We start from the raw sequence: 8,910 nt of genomic DNA on the forward strand, positions 1-8,910 counted from the left end.
TACATGCTAAACAGAGGATCTAAAAACATAAGGACTTCTTTGACATTTTCCTGAGGATTTCATAGCCCTTAAAGTCACCTATATAGAAATAGATGTGAGATACTATGTGGAAGTTAGATATTTCCATGTTGCAGTACCTAACAAACCTGGAAACACAGAACTCAAGTGATCTGAGTGAGGCCTTTTGAGGTAAAAAATTATTTCCCTCATGGACCTGACACCTCATGCATTCATTCAACAAGTTATATATTGAGCAACAATCAAGATAAAACTACTAGGAATAAAACCAGTCTTCTGAAGACCATTGTTGGCATCTGCAGGGGTCAAGAGAATAGCCCATAGGGTAGGAATTAACATTTCTTCTCTAGAAACTGGAGGGTCCTGAGAAGTCAAGAGGGACTGAGATTTCTCCACTTTAATACAAATTCTTAAAATAAAATTAAAAAAAAAAAAAAGAGGAAGTCAGTATCTTCAGGGTAAGAACAGACCCTCTGCATGATTTCCTCAGTAGAGGTCAAGTGGGAACCACTGGAACTCTGCATGTCCTGGAAAAACTGCCCACTCTTCTCAATACTCAAAGCTTTTCTACCACCATCCCCTTTGAGATCATCGTGGGATTTACCCCTGTTCAGGCCAGTTATCACTAGAATCCAGATTCCCTAGTCATGGTTTATATACTGGACTCTAATATTCCTACAATTTTTCTTATTTTTTAAATTTTAAGTAGGCTCCATGCCTAAAGTGGGGCTTGAACTCATGACCCTCAGATTAGGAGTCACATACTCTACTGAGTCAGCCAGGCAGCCCTAATATTCTTACAATCTATATATCACTACTTTTAACTCCGTTTTATGTCTCTTTCCATCTCTTGAAATCCTTTCACAATTACGGTCAAATATTAACAAAATCCTTTATATCTTCAATCTCCTCTCTGAACATTTCCTTCACCTTCCTGTTTTAAAGGCAACCTGGCTCTCCTTTTATGGCAATGTTTCTCCTGCAGCCCTCTTGAAGGTAGTTATTTCTCCTATGCCTTTTGATACAATTGGTCCTAGATTGTATCACTTAAATTATGAGCTAAGTGTCCCTTTAAATCATATGTTATCAGATTATACCACACACTAGCCCTTTTTGTAATTTATTCTTCTTTTCCTACATTACTTTCACTCATTCCTTTAGGATTTTTGGTCCTGAATATCTCTCCAGGGACAACTATCAGAATTCTTGGTGATTTCAATATTCCTTCAATACCTTCACTTTAAGTTCCTTGACCTCTTCTCCTCCAATGATATTGTCCTTCATCATATCTGAGCCATTCATTTCAATGGCCATAAATCTGACCTTGTCATAACCAATAAATGCAACTTATCCATTTCATTTTCTTGCAAACTTTTTTGGCCACATACTTGAAGGCATGTAATTTTATTAATTAAGTAGGCTCCACATCCAACTTGGGGCTCAAACTCATGACCCTGAGATCAAGAGTCACATCCTCGGGGTACCTGGGTGGCTCAGTAGATTGAACGTCTGACTTCAGCTCAGGTCATGATCTCACGGTTCATGGGTTCGAGCCCCGCTTTGGGCTCTGTGCTGAAAGCTAGCTCAGAGCCTGAAGCCTGTTTCAGATTCTGTGTCTCCCTCTCTCTCTGACCCTCCCCTGCTCACACTGCTTCTCTCTCTCAGAAATAAAAAAAGTCGCATGCTCTAATGACTGAGCCAGCCAGATGCCCCAAAGATGTGTAATTTTAATATAGATTAAATAATTTGGAGGTAATTACAACTTACATGTTTAAGATGTTATTCTTTTTTAAAAATGCTTTTATTTATTTTTGAGAGAGAGAGTGCAAGCAGAGGAGGGACAGAGAGAGAGAGGGAGACACAGAATCTGAAGCAGGCTCCAGGCTCTGAGCTGTCAGTACAGACCCCCACAAGGGGCTTGAATCCACAAACTGTGAGATCATGACCTGAGCTGAAGTTAGACACTTGACTAAGCCACTCATGCACCCCAAGAATTTATTCTTAAATAATCTCTACACCCAACATGGGGCCAAATTTACAACCTTAAAATCAAGAGTCAAATGCTCAGAGTACCCGGATGACTTAGTCTGTTGAGTGTCCAACTTCAGCTCAGGTCATGATCTCACGGTTTGAGAGTTCAAGCCCCACATCAGACTCATGCTTGTCAGCACAAAGCCTGCTTTGGATCCTCTGTTCCCCTCTCTCTGCTATTACCCTTCTTCCACTGTCTTTTTCTCCCCTCTGCTTGCGCTCTCTTAAAAAACTTTTTAAATATTTATTTTTGAGACAGAGAGAGACAGAGTGTGAGTGGGGAAGGGGCAGAGAGAGAAGGAGACACAAACAGAAGCAGGCTCCAGGCTCCGAGCTGTCAGCACAGAGCACGACATGGGGCTTAAACTCACGGACAGTGAGATCATGACCTGCACCAAAAAATTTGGATGCCAAACTGATTGAACCACCCAGGTGCTCCTCTCTCAAAAAACAAACAAACAAACAAACAAAAAAATTAGGGGCACCTGGGTGGCTCAGTTGGTTATGCGCCCAGCTCTTGGTTTTGGCTCAGGTCATGATCTCACAGTTCAAGGGTTCAAGTGCTGCATCAGGCTCTGTACTACCAGCGAGGAGCCTGTTTAGGATTGTTTCTCTCTCTCTGTCTCTCTCTTTCTGCCCCTCCCCTGCTCATTCTCTCTCTCTCTCTCAAAATAAATAAATTTTTAAAAATATTTAATAAATAAAAGTTAAAAAGTTTTTAAAATATTTTAAAAGAGTCACATGCTCTACCAACTGAGGCAGCCAGGTGCCCCATTTCTTAAATATTTTTGTACAATACGTTGAATAATGTGTCTCAGCATATTTCTTGATTGTTTTCTGTATCCTTCATCAAAATGTAAGCTCTTATGAGAGCAAGAATTTTTGTTTTGTTCAGTTATATCTTCAACATCTATAATGCCTAGGTCATAGCAGGTGCTCAATAAATATCTGTTGAATAAATGAATGAAATAACTATTATAGGTCAGGTCATAGGGATACAACAGACGCAACAAAACCCCTGACTTCATAGAACCTATAATTCTATAGTAAAAATAAAAATACTTAAATGACAAAACTTTACTGTTTAGATTACAAAGTATTCTTTTTTAAATTGAGATATAATTGACATAGAACATTATATAGTTTTAGTAGTAAGTATTAAGTCTGTGTCAGGACTCTTATCAGGAATACACTGTTCCTGTTACTGGTTATCATTAATTTTATACGAAGGTGATTGGATCTGTATCAAATACTCACTCTAACATACACCAGATCATTTTTGGCAAATTGTCTTAGTAAGCTTGACAAAGTACCATAAACTATATGGTTTATTAACAGTAGAAATTTCTCACAGTTCTGGAGGTTGGAAGTCTGAGATCAAGGTACCCATGTGGTTGGGCTCTGCTGAGGACCCTTTTCCAGGTTGCAGACTGCCAACTCTTTGCTATATCTTTGCAGTGGAAAGAGAGAGAAAGAGAATTCTCTGAGGTCTCTTCTCTAAGGGTACTAATACCATTATAGAGAGCTCCATCCATCCTCATGACCAATTTACCTCCCAAAGGCCCCATCTCCTTTTTTTTTTTTAAATGTTTTTTTAATTTATTTCTAGGAGAGAGAGAGAGAGAGAGAGAGCGTCAGCAGGGGAGGGTCAGAGAGAGAGGGAGTGACAGACTCTGAAACAGGCTCCAGGCTCTGAGCTGGCTGTCAGCACAGAGCCCGATGTGGGGCTCGAACCCACGAACCGCGAGATCATGACCTAAGCAAAAGTCGGACGCTTAACCGACTAAGCCACCCAGGCGCCCCCAAAGGCCCCATCTCCTAATCCTACCACATTGGGGTTAGGATTTCAATATATGAATTTGGGGAATATATAAACATTCATTCCATTGCACACATCTAAAACTGTATATTCCATGATTAGAGTAACCAAAATAGTTCCAGCTATATAGTCTATACAAGAGATCCATCCTTCTTATAAGTGAAGCCTTGAGTTTTTCTATGTGTGAAGGAGTTTAGAATGTTTATATACTAGTTTAAAAGACCTTAGGTTTAAAAATTTTTTTTAAATATTTTTATTTTGAGAAAGAAAGCAAGAGAGCGGAGTAGGGGCAGATGGAAAGGGAGAGAGAGAATCTTAAGCCCATCAGAGTCCAACTTGGGGATGGATCTCACAACTGTGAGATCATGACCTAAGCCAAATCAAGTGTGGATCTCTTAACCAACTGTGCTACCCAGGTGCCCCTAGAATACTGTTTTTAGAAAATTTAAATATGGGGTGCCTGGATGGCTCAGTCGGTTAAGCGTTCGACTTCAGCTCAGGTCATGATCTCACGGTTTTTGGGTTCAAGCCCTGCATCGGGCTCTGTGCTGACAGCTAGCTCAGAGCCTGGAGTCTGCTTCGGATTCTATGTCTCCCTCTCTCTCTGACCCTCCCCTGCTCATGCTGTCTCTGTCTCTCTCAGAAATAAATAAAAAACATTAAAAATTTTTTTAAAAGAAAATTTAAATATAATTTTTAAAAAGAATTGTATCTCATTTTATTTTTATTTTTTTAAATTTATTTCATTTAAAAATGTAGATTGGCATTAAAAAATTTTTTTTACATTTATTTATTTTTGAGAGACAGAGTAAGACAGAGCATGAGTGGAGGAGAGGCAGAGGGAAAGGAGACACCGAATCCGAAGCAGGCTCCAGGCTCTGAGCAAACATTCAGCACAAAGCCTGATGCAGGGCTCAGACTCAAGAACTGTGAGATCATGACTTGAGCCAAAGTCAGACACTTAACCGACTGAGCCACCCAGGCACCCCTGTAGATTGGCTTTTAAAAGCCTCTTCCTTCTTTTATTTTTTTATTATTTTTATTATTTTTAATTTTTTAATGTTTTATTTATTTCTGGGAGAGAGAGAGACAGCGTGAGCAGGGAAGGGTCAGAGAGAGAGGGAGACAGAATCTGAAAGAGGCTCCAGGCTCTGAGCTAGCTGTCAGCACAGAGCCTGACGCAGGGCTCGAACCCACAAATCTCAAGATCATGACCTGAGCCGAAGTTGGACTTAACCAACTGAGCCACCCAGACGCGCCCCCCCCTTTTTTTTTTTATGTTTTATTTATTTCTGAGAGAGAGAGAGAGAGAGAGAGAGAGAGAGAAGCAGCGTGAGCAGGGGAGGGTCGGAGAGAGAGGGAGATACAGAATCCGAAGCAGGCTCCAGGCTCTGAGCTGGCTGTCAGCACAGAGCCCGACATGGGGCTCTAACCCACGAACCATAAGATCATGACCTGAGCCGAAGTCCGTATGCTTAACTGACTGAGCCACCCAGGCGCCCCAGGCCTCTTCCTTCTCCTAGAGCTATTCATGCTTTTGTCAGATTACAGTTAAGACCGGTAGCAAAACTCAGAGTAAGATAAAGCTCAACATGAGACACAGTGTTTTCAACCCTTCTCATTATTGCCAAACCAGACTGATAGGGTATGATTCCAAACTGTGGGAAGATGATGGCATCAGATAACATGAAGTAGTTTAAGTTGCTGTATGTGATTTTAGCTAAGCGATGATGTCTCCCTTAAACTTTGACTCAATTTCTTATTCCCCATACCTAGAACAGATTACTACTTTGCCTCCTTCCCTTTGCCTTACAAATACAAAATTAACAACCTAAGTGCTTTTCTTATTTGAAAATCCCCTCACAAAACTGTTCCCATCCGTTACAATATTTTTTTAATTGCTCACATCAATTTATAAAGTTCTTTTTTGGTATTAGTGTCTGTGGACCCACAGTCCTCAGAAAAATATCAGGGAGGGGTGCTTGGCTGTCTCAGAGCAACTGACTCTTGTGAATTTGAGCCCCACGTTGGGTGTGGAGATAACTTAAAATATTTTGAAAATAAAATACCAGGGAGAAGATATGTGCTACAATTACAACTGACACACACATTGTTTCCATATTGCTTTTACTAATTTTTAAATTGTCCTGGGAATTTGTCTCTTAGGAGGTTGTTAGGATTAAACTTAGAGAAATGGGATCTAATACTTGCCAAGTATTTTCTAGTTTCTGTCCTTTTGAGTTGCAGATTTCTCTCCCCAAAGCCCTGACACTGTAACTATACATGTTTGAATTTAGATTTTGTTAGTGAATTTGAAAAAGAAACCTAGGGGCACCTGGGTGGTTCAGTTGGTTAGGCATCTGACTTCAGCTGTGGATTCTGGGTCTCCCTGTCTCTCTGCCCCCCCGCCCCAATAAACATCAAAAAATTCTTTCGTGTGTGTGAAAGGCAGTTTTTCCCATTGCACTTTTGATACGGGACATTGTCAATTATTTGGGGTTGCAGTCTTCTAAATGCTATCTTCAACTTAGTTCTACTATTTTCACTTCACCTTGTAGGTTACCAAAGTAATCTATCCTGGACACAAGAGTGTTATGCCCCTCCAAAAAAAACTTCAACACTTCCCATTGTCAGAGAAATAAGATGAAAACAATATGATATTCAATACAATCATTTTTGTTTATTTTTGAGGGAGAGAGAGAACTCTAGTGGGGTAGGGGCAGAGAGGGAGGGAGAGAGAATCCCAAGCAAGCATCACACTCTTAACGCAGAGCCAGATGTAGGGCTTGATCTCATGAACTATTAGAGACCTATAGAGGTCTATAAGAGAACTATAAAGAGAACTGTAAGAGACCTGAGCCGAAATCAAGAGTTGGCTGCTTAACTAGGTGGACCACCCAGGTGCCCCAGTACCATCATTTTTGGTTGTGACCTACCTCCTAAACCTTATCTTGAATTATTTTCCTGTATTCTAGGATAACCCAGACCAGGGGTTGGCAAACCATAGCCTGCAGACCAAATCCAGCAAACTACCAATTTCTGGACGGCTTTCAAGGTAAAAAAGATTTTTACATTCTCAAAACGTTGGAAAAGAATAACTTGTGCCGTGTGAATATAAGAAATTCAGATTTCAGCATTCTTAGTTTTTCTTTCTTTCTTTCTTTCTTTTTAACACAGCAACTCTCATTTGTTTATACATTTTGTATGGTTGCTTTCATGCTCCAACAGCAGAGCTCAGAAGGCCTTATGACCTTCTAACCTTACTTTACCCTTTACAGAAACTTTGCCAATCCCTGACCTAGAAATTCTTCTCTGTCTCCTAACTATCAAGATTCTTTCCTGCGATGTACTCCTACCACTCATTCCTGCTGTCACCTCTATGAAATTGTTAAAGCAGTTTTCAAAAAATTTAAAAACATAATTCTCTCACAAATATAAAATTAACATGAGCCAAACATTTATTTAACGCATTGATGCAATTAGTAAGATGGTAAAACTGGTTTCAGGAGCATTTAAAGAACAAGGTACTTCTAGGCATACAAATAAAAAGAGAATAAGGTTGCAGGTTAAACAAAACTGAACAGTGTTATAATTGTAATTTGGGGGTTAGCTTTTCTATCAGTCAGAAATCAACAGTTTAACAGATTACAATATTTGAGTTCTAACCAAAGTCAAACACAGGCACCTTCTCCTCCTAGAGAACAATCCTTGGAGATGGAGATTAATCCATGTCCTGGTATGAACTGAAAGGTCATCCCCCAATCCTTGCTTTATTTCCATGTTTGGGATTAATTTTTCTTTTATTTATTAATTCATTCTTGAGAGAGTAAGCATGGGCGGAGGAGGAGCAGAGAGCGAGGGGGACAGAGGATCCTAAGCAGGGTCTGTGCTGACAGCAGCGAGCTCCATGCAGGGCTTGAACTCACAAACCAAAGATGAGCCGAAGTCTGATGCTCATCCAACTGAGCCACCCAGGTGCCTCTGGGATTTTTTCTTAACAAGGCCTGTCCTAATTACTTCCAGTCAATATCGACCTCTCCTCCTTTTATGCTCCCATTACTTTTTGTACTTCCATTATAGTGCTCAATAATCTTTTCACCACAGGCAGTTGACTCCTTAAAAACGTGAGAGCTGGGATTTAACATCCCTTTTAAAGGAGGTCTGAAATTTGAGATTTGAGCATAGTGTCCAATGTTCATAGTTCCCCAAATCTGCCATGTACAGCATAGACCATTGAATCTTTGGTTGTTTTTTAAATGTTTTTTTTTTTTTTTTTTTTTTTTTATTTCTGAGAGAGCGAGCGAGGGAGGGTCAGAGAGGGAGACAGAATCCGAAGCAGGCAGAATCTGTCAGCACAGAGCCCGACGCGGGGCTCGAACCCACGAACCGTGAGATCATGACCTGAGCCGAAGTCAGATGTTTGACTGAGCCACCCAGGTGCCCCATTGAATCCTTAATGCTAGGAAGCCAATACTTTCCAAAATGTCTTAGGACACTGAACTTTCCTTTGTATTCCAACTAGTGGTGCGCTGGTGTAATTGTCCTTTACTCCACTGTTAAGGCCTTCTAGAGTAGGTAGTACTGGGGGCGCCTGGGTGGCTTAGTCGGTTGAGCGTCCGACTTTCGCTTAGGTCATGATCTCGCGGTTCGTGGGTTCGAGCCCCGCGTCGGGCTCTGTGCTCAATGCCAGCTCAGAGCCTGGAGCCTGTTTCAATCTGTGACTCCCTCTCTGTCTGACCCTCCCCTGCTCACGCTGTCTGTCTGTCTCTCTCTCTTAGAAATAAATAAAACATTAAAAAAAAATTAGAGTAGGTAGTACTGTTTTCATTCTCTTGGTTTCTATCCCTTATTAGAGCCCAACCACATACAAGGGACAAAGCAGCAGGTCGAAAGATAATGGCTGAAAACACATGGGTAACATCCTCCCCCAACTGATGTGCCTGCCGACAGGGAGTGTCCTGGTCTCCCCATTCCCACAAACTTCGACCCTCCGCTTACATAACCTCCTTGTCTCACCTATAGCCCTAATTATCTCAAAGCAG

The sequence above is a fragment of the Hyaena hyaena genome, unplaced genomic scaffold (genome assembly GCF_003009895.1).
Source record: "Hyaena hyaena isolate Hyena2069 unplaced genomic scaffold, ASM300989v1 scaffold_655, whole genome shotgun sequence".
NCBI classification, from domain to species: Eukaryota; Metazoa; Chordata; class Mammalia; order Carnivora; family Hyaenidae; genus Hyaena; species Hyaena hyaena.